Source organism: Emydura macquarii, unplaced genomic scaffold, assembly GCF_026122565.2.
Source record: "Emydura macquarii macquarii isolate MOO-44397 ecotype Brisbane River unplaced genomic scaffold, CSIRO-AGI_Emac_v2 contig_1477, whole genome shotgun sequence".
NCBI lineage: Eukaryota > Metazoa > Chordata > Testudines > Chelidae > Emydura > Emydura macquarii.
In genome coordinates this window covers 19,583,109-19,605,430 of record NW_027131614.1, presented here as the reverse complement: position 1 = coordinate 19,605,430, position 22,322 = coordinate 19,583,109, and the positions used below count along the sequence as shown (strand labels likewise).

At 51.0% G+C, this 22,322-nt stretch overlaps 1 pseudogene; it reads right to left on the bottom strand.

Moving 5' to 3' along the window:
- Window positions 1-1,669: 1,669 nt before the first annotated feature.
- The window catches only part of LOC137156853 (DGAT1/2-independent enzyme synthesizing storage lipids-like), a 45,424-nt pseudogene continuing 24,771 nt past the window's right edge, over window positions 1,670-22,322 (bottom strand).

Below are 22,322 nucleotides of genomic sequence, written 5' to 3'. Positions count from 1 at the left end.
CTTTAACATCCTGTGATGCCTTATATTCTGTTTTCAAAGCTGTGGTGGCCCAATAAGTCCAGGTTCCAAAAGAGCATTCTCGTCCTCTTGTTATTTAACAGTCTGAGATGTTCCCTGTGCCCAAGCTTTCCAGAGCATGCAGAGCAGCAGAGACTGATGTAGCACAAACAGCAGCAGAAAGGTGAAAACTGTTTAGTTGGCAACACTGCAAATTCACTCTATCTAAAAATCAAGCAAGGTATTTTCTGCTGTGTATAATGTCCTCACCAACCACAGATTCAGGCATCAAAAGTGAGCTGACAACTGTGTTGTTCTGCACAAGTCCCTTTGGAAGAAAGCCTGTTCTGGAGGGTGCCGATAGCAGCAAAAACTTGGTTCTATCAAGAAATGCAGCGTGAGACTCAGAAAGCAGATCAGATACGTTATTATTATAGAATCACTTTTCTAACCGTATGCCAGCTTTTAAAAAATACTACAAAAATGCCATTCTATTAAACAAATTACAGAGTATTCAAATATTATTGAAGAAATATTCCCTGAGTGCATAAAAAATAATTTTGGATGGACATGTGGGCAGTTCTCTAATCATATAATGTAACCCTAGCTGCCGATCATAAAGCATTTAACTGTGTAAAATAAGACAGCAATTGCAAGTGTTAGTAATGGTTATTATAGCCCAAATTAAAGGGATTTATACCAGTGTATAAAAGCACAAGTGCTGCAAACATCCAATGATCAGTAAGCAAAGAAAAATAGTTGTCTATGCTAGGAAAAATATCAGCCTAATTCACAGTCAGTGCAGTTTCACAGGAGATAGCACTGGTGGAAGTCACTCAGGAGTTTATGCCTAGCATTGAACAAAACAGTGATGAAATCACCAGTGGCCTATTTACACTTTAGCACAATTGCTACCACTGTGTTGGGGGAATAAGGGGCATGTTTTGGTTAAGTAGCAGAGATTGAGTATCATGTGTTCCAGTGATCCTGAGCCATTAAAGGGTGCCAAGAGGGCAGATCAAGTGATGCAAGTTTGAACTACTATAACTTATACTGGAGGCTGATTCAGCTCTCAGTCAATCCAGTTTGGGGGAGGCAGACAGATGGCTTAGGCTTGTTTTACCTCCCTACCATTGTGCTGAAATCTCAACCCAAAATGCTTTAAATAGTAATTATTCCCATATGAACACAAATGAACATGAGAACAATGCAACAACAAGCCTGTTCACAGCAGTGCACCTCATACTGAAATGCCACTATAGCAGGCAAAGCAGGTCCCTTCAAGATAAAGGCTGAAAAGAACTGGACTTCTCTTTGGGGCATTTAAAAAAAAATCTTATCAAACTTAAAAACAAAATGCATTTTAAGGCAGAAACAAGTCTTAATAAAAAGAGAAATGTCTGTCTTCTCTGTCACTAGGCATTACCTCCTGAGGTCCCTTCCAACTCTATGATTCTATATCCTTTCCCCTGGGTGCAGTGCTTGTGCAGAAAACTGCTCACTCTTTCTTGAAGTAAAAGCAGGCGTTCATCACACATGGTCAGTTCAAAAGTGCAAAGAAACTATGGCCATTGGCTGCAACTTCTTTGGTAAATACAATTATGCAAGCTGTGTCTGAGGGACAAATCTATATATAGACATCATTTCAAAAGTAAAAACAAAACAAGTCTAACTCAGGCTGAAACTTCCATTTTATTATTCCCTATACAGTACATTTAATAAATACAGAATTGAATATAAAAAACCTATACAGATAAGAAATATATTAAACAGTCAAGAAGTAGTGATGACAATTTTTATGATCTTGTGTTTTAATATGTTAAAGGGACACAGCCATGTCAAATTTTGCTCCAAATTTAAGTGTTCTATAAATAAGCTAACCTAAATATAATAACCTAAATTCAATGTGAATGTTTCCAAGACATATACCATATATATTTTAAAACTAAATATCCTTTCGCCCCCTGCAAGATTTGGAACCCTAACATTGTGCTAGAAACTGAAAATGAAATTGACTCAAAACTTGACATTCAAAAAAGTGAGACTAATATTTTAATCGTCCAGCCTGAGAGAAATACAAAAATAATAAAAAGTTAGATTTTTAAAATATTTCCATTTGAGTACTGTACTGTACTGTTAACCCCAGACATTAAAAAATCATAAGATTGGCTTAAAAATCATGATTTTTTAAAAATAATTCAGATATTTTTATTTGCCTTCTGTTTTTTGAGCCTTTAGAGTGATCTCAGATCACAGTTTAAGCTTTTCTTCTACAAACATGATAGGTAGAAACTTATGTTTTTAAAATGAAAGCTGAAATTCTCACAATCATTGTCTTCAGGAGTTGGGGTTTTAAGTAAAACATTAAATCACAATAAAAATCACAAGAAATGGCAACACTGAACTGTCTCCTTAAACTTTCAAGAGATCACAAAGTTAAAGATTTGTGCTAGGTGTGTTTTCACATTGTTGGTCCTCAAATATTTTTTCAAACTGATCCTTTGGGACCTGACCAAATGCCTGTTGAAGCCAATCGGAATCTACAGATTTCAAGAGAAGGACTGAGCCCCTATTATACAGAACTTTATTCTTGACACCATGGTATAACTATTATAATATTGGGCATATTGCAAGAGGGTTAATTTAAAATGGAACAAGAATTTGATTGTCTTACTAAAAAGAGGACTATACATTTTTTTCTCATAGTTCTCCCCCCATCCCAACTGAGGTGTGTCACTGGCAGTTCAGGCTGTAATTGTAGGAATTAATATTTGTAATCTGAACAATTCCTGTGCTAGTTAGTGCTTCAAATCAATAATGATTTAGTTTAGTCATTTGAATGAGGTTCCAGGAGTTTTGCCTGAATAAAGATTGCAGGACTGGGATCTAATAATTTAATTCAGCTGTGTAAAATGTATCTAGGAGTTCAAACAACAAAGTTTAATGTCAGACAAACATGGAAAGAAAATCACAAGTTCTTTAGAGGTGTTTTTATTGTTACAAGTGGTGAAACACTGAAAATGTAACATATGGAGCGCATCCTATTTGTGGTAAGTTTAAATATCCTGAAAGCTGTAGTATTAAGGCAATATTACCTAATTCCTACTTTCCAAATGGTTAAGCATTTAGTTCACTATATGCAAATACATATTTAATATGTTATTTCCCAGTCAGAAAGCCTAGTCTTTCAGTCCTTACTCAGACCAAAACTCCTATTGAATTCAATTGGAATTTTGCTTCAGTCAATAAACCTACAGGTTTGAACCCTAAATCTGACAATGGAAAACCTAGGATAATCTGTTGGTCACATTCCTCTTGTTCAACTACACAGAAACATGCAAATTAAAAATATAACATCAAATGGCAATGGTTTGAGCAATCATTTCTGTGAAACATTGCTTTTTATGATGGATTTACAAATCCCAAATTACTGAAATATACATAATTTAAGATGATAATATTTTACAACTAATGTAATTAAAGTTTGTAAAACACATTCTAGTCTTTTTTCTTCTGTTTATCAAATCGTTCCATTAAAGCCTTTAATACGCTGCCTGGTATTTTTTGGTGGTGTTGTATTAGAGACTGGACTGCAGTCTTTGTCTGTTAAGAGAAAAGGAAAGAGAGTAATTAATCTTTACATCTTTGTATTGCATGAGCATGCACATAGCAGAATCATTAATTTCCTTTTTCCAAGGTTGTAAAGGGTATGGGAAAAAACTTGTCTGGGGAAAGTGCGTGTGTGGAATCCACTTCAAGAAGAATAGTACATCACTTACAGTGGCTAGCTGTCACGATAATAGTTTCCTTTGAAAACCAACAATAATAAACAAACAGTTATGGTGTCAATTTGGGAGGGAACTTAAGCCACTGCTTAAGTGTCATTAAGTCAATGGGTACTTAGGTTCATACTTACTGTCAGTATGTGCTTAAGCACCCCTGCACTTGTAACCGGAGATTTGTAGTAACAGTTCCTGATTGGGCTGCTCATGTGTTCTCCCAGTCTTGCACTGCCTTTGGCGGTCACATAGCACTGTGCGACCAACCCCTGCTCAGTTACCTTCTCTACTGCAGAGTGTCTAGCATGAAAAACTCCAAAGTAGAGGGGAAGAGGGAGGAGCACCCACAGCGACAATCATCTCAAAGCACCTCAATTACCTCACAGGGTGAGTAACCTTCTCTTCTTTGAGGAGTGTCCCTGTGGGTGCTCCACTTTGGGTGACTGTAGAGCAGAGCCCCTCAGTGGAAGGGAGGGGCTTCAGAATAGCAGTCACGAAGGATGATAAAACCACAAGTTGGAATAGAGCATCTGATGATGAATGCTGCTCAATGGGATAATGTTGCATGAACGTATAGGCTGATGTTCATGTTGCTGCTTTGCAGACGTCCATATGGGAACATTGTTGAGGAAGGCTATCAAAGCAGATAGTGCTCTGGTGGAGTGTGTACAGATCCCGGGGGGGACTGTAGCTGTTGCTGACGATAACAAAGTCAATGTAGCTGGAAATCTATTTAGACAGTCTCTGTTTAGATATGGCATCTCCCTTACAGTGTTCCATGATGGAAAGAAATAATTTTGGTGATTTTCTGAAAGTCTTTGTCCTTTAGATGTAAAAAGCTAGCACTCTTCAGATGCCCAGGGTGTGGAGTGCTGGCTTCTCGTTTATTTTTGTGAGGTTTTGGGAAGAAAAATGGGAGAGAAATGGGCTGATTCAGATGGAATGAGGAAGCAACATTAGGGAAGAACTTAGGATGTAGTCTTAAGGTAACTTTGTTTTTGAAAAAAGTTGTGTATGGGAGGTGTGCCATGAGGACCTCCACTTCCCCCATTCGTTTGGAGGGTGTGATAGTGATGAGAAAGGCCACTTTCATCGGGAGGTGGAGAAGTGAACAGGTTGCTAGTGATTCAAAGGGGGGCCCAGTAATGCCTTGCAATCCCAGATGGTCCCATGATGGAGCAGGGTCTCATATTTCAAGGTAAAGGTTATGAAGGCCCTTGAGAAAATGTTTGGTCATTGGGTGGGCAAAGATCGAGAACTCGTCCACCTTGTGGTGGAACGCTGTGATTGCTGCAAGTTGTACTCTGATTGAGCTCATGGAGAGACCCGATTTCTTAAGTTCCAATATATAGTCCAGTAGCAGTGTTAGAGGAGAGGAAGTCACCATGATTCATCTATTTTGGCAACATGTATTGAATCTCTTCCATTTGTGTAGGTATGCATGTTGCATAGTTGGTCTTCGACTGTTTAAAAGAAGGTCTTTTTCCTCCTCTGAACAGGTATTTTCATTGTCTTAGAACCATGGAGTAGCCAGGCCTTAAGGTGGAGTCTTGCCTGGTTCTGGTGGAGGACCTGGCCCATATCCTGGGACAGAAGATGTGGTAGAAGTTGAAGAGTGCATGGTGGGCACACAGCCATTTTTAGGAGTTAAGGAAACCATGTTTGTCTAGGCCATAAGGAGGCTATCAAGATGATGCTAGAGTTGTCTGTCCTGATCTTGTGCATGGCCCTGGATAGCAGAGGGGTCTAAGAAAAGGCATACAGTAGGGATCCATCCCATGAGGAGAAAAGCATCTCCTAGAGAGCGGGGTCCCAATCTTGCTCTGGAGCAGAAGTGTAGGCACTTGGCATTTTAGTTTGTCGCAAAAAAGGTCTGTAGTTTGGAACCCACATTGTTTGAATATGCTCCATAGTATTCCGGTGTTTATTTCCAACTCATGGTCCTGGGGAAATTTTCTGCTCAGTGCATCTGCAATGGTGTTTTGGCATCCTGGTAGGTAGAAGGCTAAGATGTCAATGTTGTGGCTGATGAACCAGTTCCATAGTAGTATGGCTTCTGTGCATAGGACATGTGACCATCTCCGGCCTTGTCAATTTATATAAAACATACAAGCAATGTTGTCTGTGAGAATCTTTATGGCCTTATCCTTGATCATGGGTAGAAAGTGTGAGCATGCATTGCAAACTGCCTGTAGCTCCAGTAGGTTTAAGTGTCGTGTGGATTCCAGTGGGAACCAGCAGCCTTGGACTGTGTGATTGTGAAAGTGCATCCCCCCAACCCTACCTGGGAAGCATCCATTGTGAGTATCATCACTAGAAGGTTCTGTGCAAAGTGGACTCCTGCACAAACATTGTTTGGCTGTGTCCATCGATGTAGAGAATTTTTTTTTTACTTTGGTTGGTGTAGCTGGGAGGGGTGGCCTCCCTCTGAGATTGACTCAGAGGAGAGCCAAACCCACCCTGGGGGTTTGAGCCCGGAAGGACACCACCTGACCGGAAGCAGATGGGCGGGGCCAGGCCTTTAGAACCCAAATTGACATCACCTGACCGGAAGCAGGTGGGCAGGGCCAGGCCTTTAAAAACCAGGCCTGCTAGCTCAGTCAGGCCCCGGAGGCCAAGGGAGAAGGATACCTCTCTCTTGGGGCTCAAGCCTACGACCATACCAGAGGCCCACGCAGAGAGGAAGCTACTGGACCTACCCACGGCGTGGGGACCTGCCGATCCGGAGGAGCTGCTGCTGCCTGGGACCCGGAGGAAGCCCTGCCTGAGCTGCCTGCTGCCTGGGACTCGGAGGGAGAACTGCCCAAGCTGCCTGCAATCCCGAGAACCTGCTGGCGCTGCCCACTGCCTGAGACCCAGAGAACCTGCCGGCGCTGCCCACTGCCTGGGGATCGGAGGACTTGGAGGAACTGCCCTCTGCAGAGGACCCTGCGCAGTTTCCGGAGCTACCGCCAGTTGACAGGGAAGGATTCATGGGACTCCCACACCCCCTCGAACCCAGCAACCCAGAGGAAGGCGACAGAGCCCAGGTACTTTAAACAGAGGGCGGGAGGAAGGAGCCTAGGGAAGCCGACCCAGTGACGGAACACCCCATCACTGACAGGGCCCTGGGCTGGAATGCAGTGGAGACAGGTAGGCCTGCGTCCCCCTCCCCCATTCCCTCACCCTGACCGGCTAGCACCAGAACCTGTCCCTTACTGCCTGTCCTGCCCTGCCTAAGGGCCGGGCCACAGACTGCTGCTCACCCTGCTAAGATCTTCAGCATCTGCGTGTGCTTCTGCCGGCCTTCCCAGACCAACAGTCCATAAAAACAAGGTTACTTACCAGTAACTGTTGTTCTTCGAGATGTGTTGCTCATATCCATTCCAATATAGGTGTGTGCGCGCCCCGTGCACAGATTCCTGGAACTTTTTTCCCTAGCAAGCCCCGCAGGGCCAGCTCAGGCGCCCCCTGGAGTGCCGCGCTCATGTCGCGGTATAAAGGGCGCTGCTGGCCCCGTGGGCCCCCAGTCCCTTCTTTCTGCCGACTCCGACAGCGGGGACGGGGGTGGGTTTGGAATGGATATGAGCAACACATCTCGAAGAACAACAGTTACTGGTAAGTAACCTTGTTTTCTATCTTCGAGTTATTGCTCATATGCATTCCAATATAGGTGATTAATTAGCCATACCTTGGAGGTGGGTAGGAGTTATCGGTGACCTGCTCTTGACAGCACGGCTCTGCCGAACCCCGCATCTTCCCTTGCCTGCTCCACGATGGCGTAGTGCGACGTGAACGTATGGACAGACGACCAGGTCGCTGCTCTGCAGATGTCCTGCAGGGGCACCCGTTCCAGGAAAGCCGCGGAGGAGGCCTGGGCTCTAGTTGAGTGTGCCCTCACCGCACCTGGAAGGGGCATCCCTGCCTGCTCATAACATGCTTTGATGCAGGCGGTAATCCAGTTGGAGATTCGCTGGGTGGAGACAGGTGAGCCTTTCATCCTGTCCGCTACAGCCACGAAGAGCTGTGTCGACTTCTGGAAAGGCTTGGTCCGCTCAATATAGTAGGCCAAGGCTCGCCTGACATCCAGCGAATGTCCTCTCCTTTCCTCCTCCGAATCGTGGGGTTTTGGAAAGAACACAGGAAGAAAAATATCTTGATTGTAATGGAACTGGGACACCACCTTAGGCATAAATGCTGGGTGGGGCCTGAGCCGGAACTTATCCTTATAAAAAACAGTATAGGGGGGCTCCGAGGTCAGTGCCCTTAGTTCAGAGACCCTCCTAGCTGAGGTAATGGCCACCAGGAAGGCTACCTTCCAAGACAGAAGGAGAAGGGAGCATGTGGCCATGGGCTCGAAGGGGTGTCTCATCAACATGTTATGGACCAAGTTGAGGTCCCATGGCGGCACCGGGTCCCGGACCTGAGGGAAGGTCCTCTCCACCCCCTTAAGGAACCTAACTGACATGGGGTGAGAGAATAGGGACCACCCATCCATCGGCTGGTGGAAAGCCGAAATGGCTGCCAGGTGTACCTTGAGGGAAGCCAGGGCCAAGCCCTGCAGCTTAAGGTGTAGTAGGTATTCTAAGATAGCCTGTATGGGTGAGAGACTCGGCTGTAAACCCTTAGATTCTGCCCACCCCGAAAACCTCCTCCACTTAGCCCTGTACATAACCTGCGTGGATAGTTTTCTGCTACCCAGGAGAACCTGCTGGACCTGTAGGGAACAGGCCCTCTCTCCCTCCGTCAGCCACACAGTCTCCAGGCAGTAAGGTGGAGGGAGTCCAGGTCCGGGTGCAACAAGCGCCTCTGGTCCTGGGAGATCAAGTCGCATCGTGTGGGTAGCGGAATCGGCTCAGTGATGGAGAGGTCGAGCAGCATGCTGTACCAATGCTGTCTCGGCCACGCTGGGGCGATAAGGATGATGTTCGCCCTGTCCCTCTTGATTTTGAGAAGGACTTGGGGCAGGAGCGGAATGGGGGGGAATGCGTACATTAGGCCCCCTGTCCAGTCTATCAGGAATGCATCTGACAACGAGCCCGGCTCGCGACCCCTGAGTGAGCAAAACCTCGGGCATTTCCTGTTCCAGGCTGATGCGAACAGGTCTAGATGGGGAACACCCCACCTCTGGAAGATTAAAGTCACTATGTCCTGGTGTAAGGACCATTCGTGGCGGGGTGAGAATGACCTGCTGAGGCGGTCCGCCTCATTGTTCCTGACCCCAGGGAGGTGAGAGGCAGATAAGTGAAAATCGTGCCTCACCGCAAAATCCCACAGGCGGATAGCTTCCTGGCAGAGAGCCGAGGAGCGTGCTCCCCCTTGTCTGTTCACGTAGAACATAGCTGCCGTATTGTCCGTGAGGACCTGGATCACCCTGTCCTTCAGGAATGGAAGGAAAACCCTGCAAGCCAAGCGGACCGCTCTGAGCTCGCGCACCCTTTCCTCGGGCGACCACAGCCCCTGGGTGCCCCGATTGTGACTGATGTGGGCTCCCCATCCCATATCGGATGCATCTGTGATGAGCGTCACCGACGGGGTTAGGTCTCTGAACAGGACTCCCTTCATCACTTCCCTTGGGTCCCTCCACCAATTGAGGGAGGACAGCACCTGTGGGGGAACCATGACCACTCTAGTTAAAGAATGTCTGTTTGGCACATACACCGAGGCTAACCATGCCTGTAGAGGCCTAAGCCTAAGACGAGCCAGCCTCACTACATATGTGGAGGCTGCCATATGTCCCAACAGCTGCAGACAATGTCTGGCCGTCGTCGTGGGGGACCTGTGGAGATCGGAGATAATGGCCGCCATTGCCTCGAACCGAGTCTGCGGGAGGAAGGCTCTGGCCTGTACCGCATCCAATGTAGCTCCAATAAACTCTATACTTTGTACTGGAGAGAGTGTGGATTTCTGTTCATTAATAAGCAACCCCAGTCTGGTGCATGTCTCGCAGGTGAGACGTAAGCTACTTCTCACGTGGGCCCTCGACTTCCCCCGGATCAACCAGTCATCCAGGTAGGGGAAGACCTGTATCCCGCTGCGACGCAGGTGGGCCACCACCACTGCCATGCATTTAGTAAAGACTCTGGGTGCTGAGGAGAGCCCGAAGGGTAGGGACCGAAACTGGTAGTGACGCCCGGCTACCATGAACCGTAAGAGCCTTCTATGGCTGGGTAATATAGATATGTGGAAGTATGCGTCCTTCAAATCCAGGGCAGCGAACCAATCCCCAGGGTCTAAGACCGGAATAATAGTGGCGAGGGAAACCATGCAGAACTTAACGCGTCTGATATACTTATTCAGACGATGTAGGTCTAAGATGGGTCTAAGGCCCCCCTTCGCCTTGGGGATCAAGAAATATCTAGAATAAAATCCCCGACCTTCCTCGGTCACCAGGACTTCCCCTACCACCCCCAGCTCCAGGAGTGAATCAATCTCCTGTAGCAAGAGCTGAACATGGGCAGGGTCCCCGATGGGGGACATCCTAGGGCGGGAGTCGGGGGGAAAAGCTGTGAGCTGGAGGGTATAACCCTTGGCGATCACCTCTAGGACCCACCGGTCCATAGTAATGGCTTCCCATTCTGTGAAGAAGGGACGGAGCCTATCTGCAAACGGTCGGTTAAGATCCCGGGGAGAAGGAAGAGTACTACCCTCCTGCACAGGGTCAAAAACGTTTATTAACATTACCTCCTTTAGAAGGCCCTTGCTGGCCCCCAGCAGAGGATCCCTGCCGGCCTCCTCTGTTGGGCCCACGATAGCGCTCACGACCTCTCCTCTGTTGGGCGGGTCGAGGCGCCTGCCTTAGTGGGGGTGGCGGCTGCCTCTGGACTTGAGGCCGGGACTGATGCCTTGAGGCCTGGGGGGTATACAGCCCAAGGGACTTCAGAGTAGCCCGAGAGTCTTTGAGGGCATGCAGTTTTTCGTCCGTTTTCTCCGAAAAAAGCCCCGAGCCGTCGAAGGGAAGGTCCTGTATGGCCTGTTGAACCTCCTGGGACAGGCCGGATGCCTGAAGCCAAGAACAGCGGCGCATGACGACAGCGGAAGCCATCACCCTGCTAACAGTGTCCGCCGCATCGCTGGCGGACTGCAGGGCCACATTTGCCACCGCCTCCCCCTCCTGCAGCACTGTGGCAAAGTCCGCCGCTTGGTCAGGCGGTAACGTGGCTGCGAACCGTTGCATCGAGGCCTAGAGGTTCAGGTTATATTTGCCTAACAGGGCCTGGTGGTTCGCTACTCTAAACTGCAAGGCTGCAGAAGAGTAGATTTTCCTCCCAAATAAATCCATTTTCCGGCCCTCCTTGTCTTTGGGAGTGTTCCCCTGGTTCCCTTGGCGGTCTCTTTGATTGGCCGCATCGACCACCAAAGAGCTTGGGGCAGGGTGATTACACAAAAATTCAAAAGGCTCCTTGGGGACATAGTATTTTCTCTCTACCCCCTTGGATGTGGAAGGTAGAGAGGAAGGGGTCTGCCAGAGATTCCTGGCAATCTTCATGACCCTGTCATGAACTGGTAGGGTAGCCCTTGATGGCCCCACAGACCTTGAGGGCCCAAATAAAGGGTCCTCCTCCTCAGACATGAGCTTAAACTCCATGCCCAAGTTCTCAGCTGCCCTTTTCAGGAGGCCTGATGGGCGCGGAAATCAAACAGGGGTGCCCTGTGATCCCTGGCCGCCGCCTCATCTGGAGATGAGGAGGAGGAGGGAGGTATGGGTCCAGTGGAGGGTCCCTCTCCTGGCTCAGAGTCCTCCTCTGAGACCTGCCCCTGTGTTTTAGGCAGTGGGGGTACCGGAGGAGCCCCTGCAGATTGCAAGGACACTGACCCCTGGGCCATGGGAGCATTCCATGGACCCCAATATGGCCATTGCCATGGCCCTTGGCCCCAACCCGGTGCCTGCAAGGGTAATGGCTGCTGCACCGTAGCCCGTTTGCCTCCAGAACCTCCCATGCGTCGCTTGCCACTCCGACGTGGAGAGCGGCTGGACGACGACGATGTTGACTGGTGCCGATGTCTGCGGTGCCGGTGGGAGGACGAGGCCGGGGAAGATGATGTCGAGAACCTGCCCCTACGTCGGGACGACTTGCAGTGCCGCTTACCCCTTCTAGAGCGGGAGCGGTGCCGGTGCTGGCGAAGCTGAGGAGACTCTGTCCTCCAAATCATCGGTGCCGGCGTGGAAGGAGGCTCCCGGGTTTCCGGTGCCGACGGTCGTGGGCTACTGTCCCTTGATATACCGGACAGAGACCTGGACCGGTGCCGGGACGGGCTCCGTACCGGAGTTCGCGAGCCCGAACTACGGCCTTTGCCGGGGTCGGAGCTGGACCGACGGCGACTCCGGCGATGGACTCGGGACCGCCCACGGTGCCACGGTACCGAGTTGCTCGACGACCTAGAGTCGGAGCTCGGAGGGGAGTCGACGCACTCCACCCTCCGTGACCGTCTGGATGGAGACTTAGATTGAGGACGTCTCCACCCACCGGGACCACCCAGCGCGGGTTTGCCCCGAGACGCAGGTCCCTCGGCCGAGGGAGGGGACGGAGGCGTAGGCATGGCCATGAGGGCGCGTGCCGCAGTAAACGCCTCCGGCGTCGACGGCCCTTGCAGGTGCACTCCCCCACCCCCAGGAGTCGGGGGAGGCAGCCCGCGTGGAGACACGGAGGCCGGAGTAATCTCCATGGCCCGTGGCTGGGGTGTCTCCTTGCTCGCTCCTTGCTGCGGTAGCAGGGAGGAGTCCTTAGGTGCGGTCAGGGACCGTGCCGTCTTCTTTGGCACCTTCGGTGCCGGCGTCGGTGTCGAGGACGGTGCCGGTGGAGGTGCGCTCCGCACCGACGACACACTCGGTGCCGACGGTGATCGAGATGGCTCGGACGCTGGCCGGAGCGCTGACTCCATCAAGATAGCCTTCAGCCTAGCGTCTCTTTCTTTTTGAGTCCGGGGCTTGAAGGACTTACAGATCCGGCACTTATCACGTCTGTGTTGCTCCCCGAGGCACCGGAGGCAACGGTCGTGTGGGTCGCTGACCGGAAAGGCTTTAGTACAGAGATCACAGTTCTTAAAGCCTGAAGAGCCTGGCATGGCTCAAAGAAAAGATCCCCGTTAGGGGTACTTATCTAACACTTAACTATTAACACTATAAACAACTACTTAACACTAAAACTCTAAAGAACAGTCAATCAACAAGCTAGGGTACGAGTGCTACTTGCAGACAGCAAGAGGCAGTAGTTCCAGCAACCGTCACAGGCGGAAAGAAGGAACTGGGGGCCCACGGGGCCAGCAGCGCCCTTTATACCGCGACATGAGCGTGGCACTCCAGGGGGCGCCTGAGCTGGCCCTGCGGGGCTTGCTAGGGAAAAAAGTTCCGGGAATCTGTGCACGGGGCGTGCACACACCTATATTGGAATGCATATGAGCAATCACTCGAAGATAGAACTACTGACTTCCCCGGCTAAGGACTAGAAACTGCTGTCCCTCGGCCCTGCCCTGCCAAAGGCCAGGCCTTAGACTGCTGCTCGCCCTACCAAGGGCTCGAGCCTACCTGGGTTTGCCTACCAGCCCTCCCGAGAGCTAGGAAAGAGACTGCTTCCTTGCCCGGCCTGAGGGCTTGAGGCTATTTCCCACTGCTGGTCTATTCCTGACAGTGGGCCAGACCCTAGACGGGTGGTGTGTCCGTGGGCTGAGAGACTATTCCCCAAAACAAAAGGGGCAACCTGAACCCAGGCTCGCCCTACTGAGGGCCGGAGGTGGCTCCTTGATTAGGGCTCCCCAAACCCGTAGGCACCGGGAGGGGTGGCCTCCCTTTGAGATTGACTCAGAGGGAGAGTCCCTGGCGCTGCCCCCTACAGGGACACTCCTACAGTTGGCATCGTGAGACGTTTGTTTATGCTGTGTCTGTGTGGAACATACTGTCTGAAGCCAGCTTTGCAGGCATAGCATGTGTAGTCTGGCATATTTGACAACAAACATCATTGCAGACATGTGGCCGATCATTGGAGGTAGGTCTTGGCCGATGACTGGCTAATGTCATGATGATTAGATTTACTAGAGTCGCAAACCAATGTTGGGGCAGCGAGGCTATAGCCTCTGGAGAGTCGAGGTAGGTCCCCATGAACTCCAGGTTCTGCACAGGTGTGAATGTTGATTTCTGTTCATTTATTTGTAAACTTAGATGTGGGAAGAGAACAGCTTCTAGTGCCTCTTCTCGAGTCAATGCTTTGAGTAAGCAATCGTCCAAATAAGGGACTCTTGGAGTGCTTGCTCATGTCCATTGCACTATAGGTGTTTGCACGCCTCCGTGCACAGTTACCCGGAACTTTTTTCCCCTTAGCAGACCCCTTAGGGCTGGCTCCGGCGCCCCGGAGACCAGCGTACATGCTGTGGTATATGAGGCACCGCCAGCCATACACTCCCTCAGTTCCTTCTTTCTGCCCCTGATGGTTGCTGGAACTAGCCTTCCTTGCAGCAAGTACTATTCCCCTTGTTTGAAGTTGTTTGATATTCTAAGACTCCTGGGAGTGGGCAAGTGCCCCTGCCGACACAGGAGGCTTTTCAGGCAGCAAGAACCTTGTTGGCCTTGCCCACGCCATGTCCGCCCCCAGCTCCGCTGAGGGAGAAGGCGCCAGTCTCACGGGGGAAACCCACGTTGGGTCCCCCTGAATGGCGGTGGAGATCCCCAGTATGGGGAGGAAAATCTACTGCCGGACGGTCTCCGAGGGTAGAGCAGAGCCGCTCCCCCAGCAGTTGCTCCAGGTCGGTGTCGTCGAGCCAACCTGCTCTGGCACAGGACGTGGAGTCTCCCTCTCGGCGCCGACATCGATCCCCGGCACCGGAGGCAGTGCATGCCAGGAGGTGGCACCGGTCGAGGTCTGCCAGGCGGCGCTCGGACAGCTCCCATTCCAGATCCCCAGCACCAAGGAGTTTGCCTGTACCTAGACGGCGCAGAACCCGATCACCGTTGGAGGACCCAGCCCCGAGGAGTTCGCCCACACCAAGGCGGCACAGAACTCGGTCGCTGTCGGAGGACCCGGCACTGCGCAGTCCACGATGCGGAACCCTGTCGCCGGAGTCTGGCTTGGCACTGAGGAGTTTGGAGTGGCCCCGACCTCAGTCACCGAAGGTGTCTGCAGAGCCGCAAGGCAAGCGGCAGCGGAAATCATAGGTACTGAGACGACGCTCCAGTACCTCTAGCTCTTCAGAGCGCACCTCCATTCGTTGGCACTGCTCACGGCAACGGAGGCAGTCCTCATCATCCTCCAGGTCGGAGGTGTCAAGAGGGCAGTCCCTGGCACTGAAGGGTGCCCAGGACCGAGGACGTACATGGCACCACCGGTCCAGTGACTCTGGGTCTTCCAGGGGGGACAGTCATCGGGAGAGCCGACGCCCCCACAAAGCATCACACCCTGTGGCGCAGTCAGCCCCGAGTTGGCCCCAAAGTCAATGGCCGCAACAATGGTCTTATTGGGCCTCTTGGGGTATCCAGATAGGGCTGGGGCCCCAATACATTATGTCATCGGGGGTGCAGTCCGTGTCTCCGGCTCAGGAGAAGGCCCATAGACACCACTCCTCAGATGAGGAGCTGAACCCCTTGGAGGGACCCTCAACGGGTGCAACACTTTGCCAGGAGAGGGCGCACCCGCAAGATGCATCTCGGCAGTCCTCTTCCTCCTCACCGGACGAGGCAGTCTCCCGGGACCACTCGGTGCCACTGGAGGATTTCAGGGCGCACCAGGAGCTGCTCAAGAGGGTGGCCTCCAACTTGGGGCTGGAGGCAAAGGAGTTAGAAGAGGCCAAAGATAGCCTCTTTAATATGCTGGTGGCAGCTGCCCCAGCAAGAGTGGCCCTCCCAGTTCACGAAAGGGTCCTTAAGATTGTAAAGGCCCTGTGGCAAACCCCTTCCTCGGTCGCCCCTACGTCAAAGGTGGCTGAGAAAAAATATTATGTCCCGGCCAAAGGGTTTGAGTATTTTTTCACTCACCCCGTCCCGGGAACCCTGGTGGTAGATGCGGCTAACCAGCAAGACAGGCAAGGTCAGCCAGGGTCCACTCCCAAGAAAAAAAGACAATAAGAAGCGGGACTTGTCTGGGAGGCTTATTCCACAGCAAGTCTGCAGTTCAGGATTGCCAATCATCAGGCCCTCCTGGGTAGATAGAATTTCAACCTGTGGGACTCTCTCAGGTGGTTCGCTGAGGCCCTACCCCAAGACCAGGCTGCAGACTTTAGCACCATCGTGGAGGAAGGAACCACGGTAGCTAGGGCAGTGCTCCAGACGTCCTATGACACTGCTGACTTGGCAGGCAGGGCCATAGTCTCCGCCATCTCCACAAGAAGGTGCTCATGACTACAATCCTCGGGCCTGTCCCAGGAGGTGCAGCAGTCTATTCAGGACCTCCCCTTTGATGGGTCGGCCCTATTCTCCAACCAGACCGATGAGAAGTTGCACGGTCTGCAGGACTCCAGGGCCACGGTTCACTCCCTGGGCCTGTACATACCCCAGTTCTCCAGGCGTCAGTCATGACCCCAGGTGCAGCAGCAACCAAGACCTCCGCCCAGGCCTTTTCAACCCTATAGGAATAGGGATAGAAATAGGGGGTTAGAAGGAGAAATCAGCCCCCCAGCTCATCCTCAGTTCCCCAGGAGGTCGGGCAACCAGAGGAGACAATTTTGATGGTGCGCCCGAGGGTGGCACCCCAACTGCTCTCCTGGATCCGCCCCGCCCCTTCCTAAACAGGTTAAGGCCCTTCTATCCCGAATGGGCAAAGATCACTTTGGACCATTGGGTCCTTGGGATAGTCGCAAGGAGCTATGCCCTACAGTTTACATCTACCCCCTCAACAACCCTCCCCCCGATCCCTCTTCAGGGATCCTTCTCACGAGCAACTCCTCTTGCAGGAGGTGGACACCCTACTCAACATAGGAGCAGTGGAAATGGTCCCTCAAGGCAGAAGGGGAAGGGGTTCTATTCGAGGTACTTCCTCATCCCCAAGGCAAAGAGGGATCTGAGACCCAGATTACACCTGCATTGAAACAAATATGTCACACGACTCAGGTTTCACATGGTCTCCCTAGCCTCCATAATCCATTCCCTGGATCCAGGAGACTGGTATGCCACCCTCGACCTCAAGGACGCATACTTTCATGTGTCTATCCTCTCCAGCCACAGGTGTTTTCTCCGTTTCACAGTGGCTAGCTCCCACTACCAGTTTACAGACCTACCCTTTGGCCTCGCTTCAGCTCCAAGGGTGTTCACCAAGTGCATGGCGGTAGTGGCTGCCCACCTGAGACAAAAGGGTGTGCAAATTTTTCCTTACCTGGACAATTGGCTGCTCAGGGGCAGGTCCAGGTCCCAAGTGCAGGAGAGTGTGACCCTCACTTGCTCCACGTGCAGCAGGCTGGGACTGCTCATAAACTATCAGAAGTCCACTCTAACCCAGTGCAAAGCATAGAATTCATTGGGGCCACCCTGGATGCTTCCCAGGCCAGAGCCTTCTTGCCTCAGCCACATTTTGAGGCAATGGTCTCTATCATCATCTCCCAGCTGCACCGATGCCCCACGACAACAGCCAGGCACTGCTTACAGCTGTTAGGTCACATGGAGGCCTGCACGTACATAGTGAGACTAGCTCGCCTGAGGCTCAAACCGCTTCAGGCATGGTTGGCCTCGGTACATATGCCAAGCATACACCCATTGGAACAGGTGGTCACAGTTCCCCCCACTCATCTTAGCCTCCCTAAACTGGTGGCGGACTCCCAGGACAATGATGAAAGGCGTTCCGTTCAGGGAACTGATCCCGCTGGTCACTCTAATTTCCGACGCGTCAGACGTAGGATGGGGAGCCCACATCAGCGCCAACCTAGGCACTCAGGAGCTCTGGTTGAGGGAGGAGAGGCACCTGCACATCAATGTGAAGGAGCTGAGAGCCATTCGCCTAGTGTGCAAGGTGTTCCTCTGATTCCTGACAGGCAGAGTGGTGCAGGTGCTGACTGATAACACCGCAGCCATGTTTTACATAAACAGGCAGGGGGGAGTGTGCTCCTCAGCCCTCTGCGAGGAAACTATCTATCTGTCTGTGGGACTTTGCCATGAGGCACAACTTCCACCTGCCTCTCACCTCCCAGGAGTGAGGAACGATGAGGCGGATCACCTCAGCAGGTCATTTCTACCCCGCCATGACTGGTCGTTGCACCCAGAGGTGGTGGCTATGATCTTCCAGAAGTGGGGAGTTCCCCAACCTGGACCTATTCACGTCGGCCTGGAACACAAAGTGTCCGAGGTTCTACTCGCTCTGGAGTCGCGAGACCAGGTTGATTTCCAACGCGTTCCTCGTGAACTGGACGGGGGCCCTCATGTATGAGTTTCTGCCCATTCTGCTCCTGCCCAAGATTCTGCTGAAAATAAAGAGGGACAGAGCGAACGTTATACTCATCATTCCGACCTGGCCAAGACAGCACTGGTTCAGCATGCTGCTGGACCTTTCATTCACCCCACCCCTGGAGCTCCCAAGGCGGCACGACCTTCTATTCCAGGACCATGGTCGCCTGTTGCATCCGGACCTGGACTTCCTGCACCTCACGGCCTGGAGGCTCTGTGTCTGACAGAGGGAGAGAGAACCTGCTTGGTGCAGGTCCAGCAAGTTCTGCTCAGCAGCAGGAAATCTTCCACACAGGTTGTGTATCGGGCTAAGTGGAACGGTTTCCCTCTTGGGCGGAGACCCGAGGTATTCCGCCCAGTCTCTCGCCTATACAGGCGATCCTGGAGTACCTGCTCCAGCTAAAGCTCCAGGATCTGACGTTGGCCTCCTTGAAGGTTCACCTGGTGGCCATTTCAGCCTTCCATCAGCCGCTAGAGGGTAGATCACTGTTCTCCCATCCCATGTCGGTCAGGTTCCTCAAGGGGGTGGAAAGGCTTTATTCGCAGGTCCATGACCCAGTGCCTCCCTGGGATCTCAACCTGGTCCTCCCAAGACTCATGGGGCCCCCCTTCGAACCCATGTCTTCATGCCCTCTGCTCCTGTTTTCATGGAAGGTAGCCTTCCTGGTGGCCATTACCTCAGCCAGGAGGGCCTCCGAGATTAGGGCCTCGGCACCCCCTTATACAGTATCTTATAAGGACAAGGTCCAGCTGAGGCTGCATCCGGCCTTCCTACCCAAGGTGGTTTCCCGATTTCATTGTAATCAAGATATTTTTCTCCCCGTGTTTTTCCCCAAACCTCATGGTTTGGAGGAGGAGAGGCGATGGCATTTGCTAGACGTGAGACAAGCCCTGGCCTTCTATATTGAGCATACAAAGCTGTTCCGGAAATCGACGCAGCTCTTCATCGCAGTGGCCGACTGGATGAAAGGCTCACCTGTCTCCACCCAGCACATCTCCTCATGGATTACATCATGCGTCAAGTTCTGCTACGAGCAGGCGAAGGTGCTGCTTCCGGGAACCATCACAGTGCATTCAACCAGAGCTCAAGCCTCATCTACAGCCTTCCTGGAGAGAGTGCCCCTGCAGGACATCTGCAAAGTTGCCACCTGGTTGTCGGTGCATACCATCACGTCCCACTACGCCATCATCCAGTAGGCGAGAGAGGACGCAGGATTCGGCAAAGCAGTGCTGAGAGCAGCTCACCGGTAACTCCGACCCACCTTCAAAGGTATTGCTTGGTAGCATCTATATTGGAATGGATATGAGCAATCATTCGAAGTAGAAAACAGGGTTACTTACCAGTAACTGTTGTTCTTCAAGATGTGTTGCTTATATCCATTCCACACGCACCCTCTGTCCCTGCTGGTGGAGTTGGCAGAAAGAAGGGACTGAGGGGCCGTAGGGCTGGCAGCGCCTCATATACCGTGGCATGTGCGCAGGGCTCCAGGGGGCGCCGGAGCTGGCCCTACGGATCTGCTAAGGGGAAAAAAGTTCCAGGTAACCGTGCATGGAGGCGTGCACACACCTATAATGGAATGGACATGAGCAACACATCTCAAAGAACGTCATTTACTGGTAAGTAACCTTGTTGTATTAAGACCCTTGAGAATACCCGTGGGGCAGTGGACAATCCAAAAGTGAGTACTTTGTATGGGAAATAGTCTGCTCCTATAACAAACCTGAGGAACCTCCTGTGTGCAGGATGTATTATGTGAAAACATGCATCCTGGACGTCAAGGGCTGAGAACCATTCCCCTCTTTGCCCTCTTTTGATTGCTAGCGTGACCATCCTGAAACATTGGGTCTTCACGAATTTGTTGAGTCTTCTTAAATTGAGAATGGGCCTCCATCTTCCATCTTTTTTCTGGGTTAGAAAATAATGTGAATAGAAACCCTTCCTTCTGTGTCATGTTGGTAATGGTTCTACTACACCTAAGATTATCAGATGGTTTACCTCCTGTCACAGTAGATGTTCGTGAGAAGGATCCCTGAAGAGGAAGAGAGCGAGAAGGTGAGTAGGGGGGATGGAGGTAAATTGGATGGACTAGACAGTCTTGATGACTTCTAATACCCATTTGTCTGACATGATGATCTGCCAAGTTGGGTGGAATGAGGTCAGACAGTCTGAATGGATAGGCATTAGTGGATGTTTCCAGCATTTGAAGATGTGGGAGGTATCTCGGGCCCTTGACCAAGCTCTCAAAATTGTTGTTTGGAAGGCTGCTGGGACATCAAAGGGTGGGAAGGGAGCGGTCATCATTTTGCAAGTCTCTGCTTCTGCCTTTATGGGTCTTATTGCTTCTGGGGTTGTGTATAAGGCACAGAGCTAAATCTTTGTGCTGAGTAATACTTGCCCTGATTTTTCTTCTGTTTAGGCAAGCATATGCTCAAGGATTTCAGAGTTACTCTGGAGTCCTTCAACATGTGAAGGGACTCATCTGTTTTGGTTGTGAACAGCTTGGGGCCTTCAAATGAGAGATCCCCAACCATTGATTGTACCTCCCTGGGAAACACAGAGAGGTGGAGCCAGGAAACTAGTTGCATGACTATGGCCATGGCAATGGAACATGCCACCGCGTCTACTGAGTCCAGTGAGGCTTGCAAAACTGTCTGAATGAGAAGGTAGCCCTCTGAGATGGTCACTCTAAATAGCTTCTTTTTGTCTTCAGGAAGAAAATCAATATATTCAGATAATTCTAAAAAGTTTGTATAATTATATTTGGCCATTAACACCTCATAGGTCGTGATCCTAAATTGTCCCAAAGATCTAATCTCTTCCAGTCCCTCTTGGTTCTGGAACAATGTTGTCTCCCCGTTCATTCACAGCCTCCACCACAAGGGACTTTGGTGTGGGACGCAAAAACAGAAATTCCATTCCCTTAGAAGGAACGTAATATTTTATGCACCCTTTTACAGATAGGTGGGATTGTTTCTGGGGCCTGACAGATGGTTTTGGCTGAGTCCATGACAGCATTGTTAATTGGTAGGGCAATCTTGGAGGAGGTTTAAGTCTGTAGGATGTCCAGCAACTTATGCTGGGATTCTGCCACTTCTTCTAGCAGTTTCTGCAGAGAATCTGTAATCCTCTTAAACAGTTACTGAAACTGTTTAAAATCATCCCCCATGGTGGGAGGTGGGGGCATGATGGCTTCATCTAGAGAAAAGGTGAAATGTTGGCTGCTGGTGCAGCCTCCTGGTCTGAAGTATCCTTCAAATTCCTCAACTATGTCTTCTGGAGGCTGAGGGGGTCCTGGTACAGAGGGTTAAGGAAAATGTCTTGACTTCACCCTGGGTGGCCTGGGAGATTTATGGTATTGTTGGCAATACACTGCCTATGGGTCCCAGGAAGGTCACTGTGGTGGAAATGGCACGGGTGGTGGCATTCATGGGTGTTTGTACCAGCTGTGAGTGTCAGGTGGCAATCATGGTGTTCTGGTGGACCTGGTCTGGTAGCTGAGTGGATAGGAGAAGAGTGATGGGAGGAGTAGATGTCCCCTTCATCCTCATCGTCCTCTTCACTAGAAAAGAAGAGGAACTGATCTGTGCAGTGTGGTAAGTTGGCTTGGTACCAAGGATGCTGGAGTGAGGTTGGAGGAAGAGGTTGGAGGAATCTTCAGGAAGAGGAGATTCCAGCGCCGAGGATACCAGAAGATGCTTGTGGCAGAGGAATTGCTGCGGTACCAAGAACATTGGTACTGAAGAAGGTGTTGTCAGCGGGACCAATATCTTTGCCACAGTTATCAATGCTGAGGATTGCATGCTATGCACTGTAAAGGCAGAAGGTGGCACCACAGTCTGTAGTGGTACCAACCTGCTAGGTGCCATATGCTTTATTGGCTCTAGTGGTACCAAGGTGCCTTTTTCCAAATTAGCCCACTGAGATGGAAGGTTCTGGTGTGGTCTGCAGAGTCCGAGAGCTGCACTTTTTGGCATTTGTCCAAGGGGAGGTTGGAGCCCATTTCTTTGCCGCCTTCTTGGCAGAATGCTCTTTTAGTTGAGCAGGTGAAGGGGAACCTCTGCCAGAGCTGCTGTGGGAGACAAGTATCTGAAGGGGGTCTGTGATCCGGGCTCGGGACCCTAAGCACAGAGACTTTCTCCATCATGAGGACCTTTAACTGCAGGTCTCTCTTTTTCCTGGCAAAGGCTTTCAAATTATAGCAATGTGAGCA